Below are 4,237 nucleotides of genomic sequence, written 5' to 3' on the forward strand. Positions count from 1 at the left end.
ATATTTCTTTTTAATTTTAAGGAAACATATTTTTTATATATTTTTTATTATATATTGTTCTATTAAAAGATATTTATGTCATTTACAAATTAATACACTTCTCTATTTCTTTTCTTTCTTTTCTTTATTTTCTTTCTTTTCTTTATGTCAAACTAAACTAAACAAACTATTATATCACTTTCCACTTATTATCTCTTTTTCTTCTTCTATCTTTTCCTTTATCTTTCTTTTATATTAAACAAAACATTGAAAAAAAATAAAATTAATAAGGTTATTTAATTTTTGGGTGGCAGCTATTGTTATTTACTAGCCAAACATGTAATTTTATAAATTTATCTCAATTTTTCAAAGCAACATGTAAATTTATTTGTCTTTTATGATCTCAAATTGTGACTAGCTTCTTTATCAATTTCATAGATTGGATTTATAAAAAAATTTGTCTCTTATGACCTGAAATGATGACTAGTTGCTTGATCAACTCCATGCATTAGATTCTTTAATACTTATCTCAATAGAAAATTTATCTACTTGACTCTATTACTAAATATTAATGTAGATTAAAGTAGAAAAATAAAATATATTAATACATATAAATATTTATTGAATTGGACACATCACATTATCTTATTACTATACTACTTATTAATATACTACATTTTGGGTGGCAGCTATTGTTATTTACTAGCCAAACTGTAATTTTATAAATTTATCTCAATTTTTTAAAGCAACGTGTAAATTTATTTGTCTTTTATGATTTCAAATTGTGACTAGTTTCTTTATCAATTTCATACATTTGATTCATAAATTTGTTTGTCTCTTATGACCTGAAATGGTGACTAGTTGCTTGTTCAACTCCATGCATTAGATTCTTTAATACTTATCTCAATAGAAAATTTATGTACTTGACCCTGTTACTAAATATTAATGCAGATTAAAGTAGAAAAATAAAATATATTAATATAAATATATATTGAATCAGACACATCATATTATCTTATTACTATACTACTTATTAGTACTATATAAAATCAATACTTAAAAAATAAAAAAAAACGGTTTTAGATCTTGGGATATGATAGCAACCTGTGACTCTATGAGTTACACAAACTTTGTCTTTTTCCGGTTTAAAAATGAAAGAATTTCAACAATCCAACCAAATATACATCTAAAGTATTACCTTCTCTCTTTTTTGTACTTCTTTAGTCTCTTTCATAGTTTATAGTTTGTATAGGCTTTAATGAATGGTAAACTATTTATTTAATTTTTTCAACAATGTAGGAACAAAATTAATCTAAACTAAGTAAGATCTTATCAAATATCGACATTAACTTTAATTTGTTGTATTTAAAATGAGACACTGTGTTTTCACAATGAGAAAAAAGTTTTATCACTGATAATAATTGTTCTGCTCATAACAATAAAGAGGAAACATCATTCAATCGCTATATTTCTTTTATAACTCTAAATCTCTTATCGTAGTAACTAGCTCCAACTAGTTAACAACTCAATTTTCCATTTTGGTAAAACTCAACAAACATCATTAATGCCTTAAGAAAAACACATTTAAATTCAATTACCATTATTTACTCAAAAATTTCAATCAGTCACATCAAATCATTAAAAAAAAAAAATTAAAGCATTTATTACATTCACAAAATTCAATAATTTCCATTTTATTAAAATGATCTTTGTAATTAACCATTTCACAAAAATAATGTTGATTTTATCAAATTATTTATATAAATTATTAATTTATATTTATTGTTATAAATATAAAGTAAAATTTAATATTTAAAAAATATTACACAACAATTATTAAAATACAATTAGAAAAACATCAATTAAAGTTGTATTATAAATCAAACGTAACATTTATTTTGAAACAAATTTTTTTTTTTTTGTAAATAAAACATATTTTGAGATAGAGGAAAAAAAAACCACTTTTGCCTTAGTATTCTATTGTAACGTGAAATTCCATAAAATTGATTGCAATTCTGATAGGTAGTACAACTAGTTACATCATATCTTTATAGGCTTACGTCTTTTTGATTCCATATAATCGTCCTTGTACGACTTTTTATATAGTTGGTCTTCCTTGAATTATTACATCAACGGTCATAGACACATGACAACTCTACCAAGATGGACAAAACTTTAACTTTCATATACTAAATGTGGTAGTATCAATTTGTAAATAATTGATGCATGTGATAAAATGTTTTATTTTTTGATCTAATATGATGTGAGGTGAGTCAAGCTTTAAAGAGTAAATATTGATAATTAAATTTACATGAGTTACATTGACTGACGCTAATCATGTGACTAAATAAATATTTTCTGCCAAATGATCTAGAGTGGCTCAACATTTTAATTTCTTTCTTGAATAACTAGTTCCACCCTTTGGAATTGGATGACATTAGTTTTCTGTTTTTAGCCGGTGAACAAAAAATATTTTTTCGTTTGCATTACTTTGGCTTTATTCTATGGGTCATATTAATATATATTTTATATACCTTAAAGATATATTTAAAGATCTTTAAAATAGTAATTATATTTTAAAAAGTAGAATGTATAATTTTTCTTTTAAAAATAAATATAATTTTTAATATAAAATTTATATCTTGTGTATAGTAAAGGGTATTAAAGATACATATTAATATTTTCCTTATATTATTTTGTTTATAAAATAAATATTTGTAATTTATTAATATGATTAGGATTTATATCATATTTTTATTTCCAATCAATATTTTTACATTCTTATTCTCGTTTTTTATCTGTAATATTTTTATTTATTTTGAATTTTAAGAAAACAAATTTTTATATATTTTTTATTATATATTATTCTATTAAAAGATAATTATGTCATTTACAAATACACTTCTCTATTTATTTTCATTCTTTTCTTTATCTCATAATAAACTAAACAAAATATTATATCACTTTCCACTCATTATCTCTTTTTCTTTTTCTTTCTTTTCTTTTATATATCTTTTTATATTAAACAAAATATTGAAAACATTAAAAGTATATGGTTATTTAATTTTTTGGTGGCAGCTATTGTTCTTTGCTCGCCAAACATGTAATTTTATCAATTTATCTCAATTTTTCAAAGCTACCTGTAAATTTATTTGGCTTCAATGATCAAATTGTGACTAGTTGCTTTATAAATTTCATACGTTGGATTCGTAAATTTGTTTGTCTCTTATGACCTCCAATTGTAACTTGTTGATTTATCAACTTTACGCATTAGATTCTTTAATACTTATCTCAATTGAAAATTTATGTAGTTGACTCTGTTACTAAAAATCAAAGTAAAAAAAAAAATATTAATATAAATATCTATTGAATATGACACATCACGTGATTTTATTACTATACTACTTAAAAAAAATCGATTTTATATCTTGGGATATATAATAGCAACCTGCGACTCTGTGAGTGACATAAACTTTGACTTTTTTGTGTTTAAAAAATGAATGAATTTCAACCATCCAATCAAATATACATCTAAAGTAATTTATTCTCTCTGTTTTGCACTTCTTTAGTCTCTTTCATAGTTTATAGTTTGTATAGGCTTTAATGAATGGTAAACTATTTATTTTATTTTTTCAACAATGTAGGACTAAAATTAATCTAAACTAAGTAAGCTCTGATCACATATCGACATTAACTTTAATTTGTCGTATTTAAAATGAGACATTGTGTTTCCACAATGAGGAAAAAGTTTTATCATTTATAATAATTGCTCTGCCCATAACAATAAAGAAGAACACACAAGTTTTAAGGCCCATGCTCCATCCAATCCCACGAAACATCATTCAATTGCTTTATTTCTTTTCTAACTTTGATTCTCTTAGCATAGTAGCTAGCTCCACTTACTTAACAACTCAATTTTACATTTTAGTAAAAGTCAACAAACATCATTTGTTGTCTTAAGAAAAACACATTGAAATTCAATTACCACTACTTACTCAAAAGTTTCAATCAGTCGCATCAAATCATAAAAAATAAAAACAATTAAAGAATTTATTACATCCACAAAATTCATTACTTTCCATTTTATTTAAATGATCTTTGTAATTAACCATTTCACATAAATAATGTTGATTTTATCAAATTATTTATATAAATTACAAATTTATATTTATTGTTATAAATATAAAATAAATTTATATTTAACATCGCCCTATGTTTGCAGCTATTAGGACCTACGACCGAGCTCTGATACCAACTT

The sequence above is a fragment of the Cicer arietinum genome, chromosome 1, assembly GCF_000331145.2.
Source record: "Cicer arietinum cultivar CDC Frontier isolate Library 1 chromosome 1, Cicar.CDCFrontier_v2.0, whole genome shotgun sequence".
NCBI lineage: Eukaryota > Viridiplantae > Streptophyta > Magnoliopsida > Fabales > Fabaceae > Cicer > Cicer arietinum.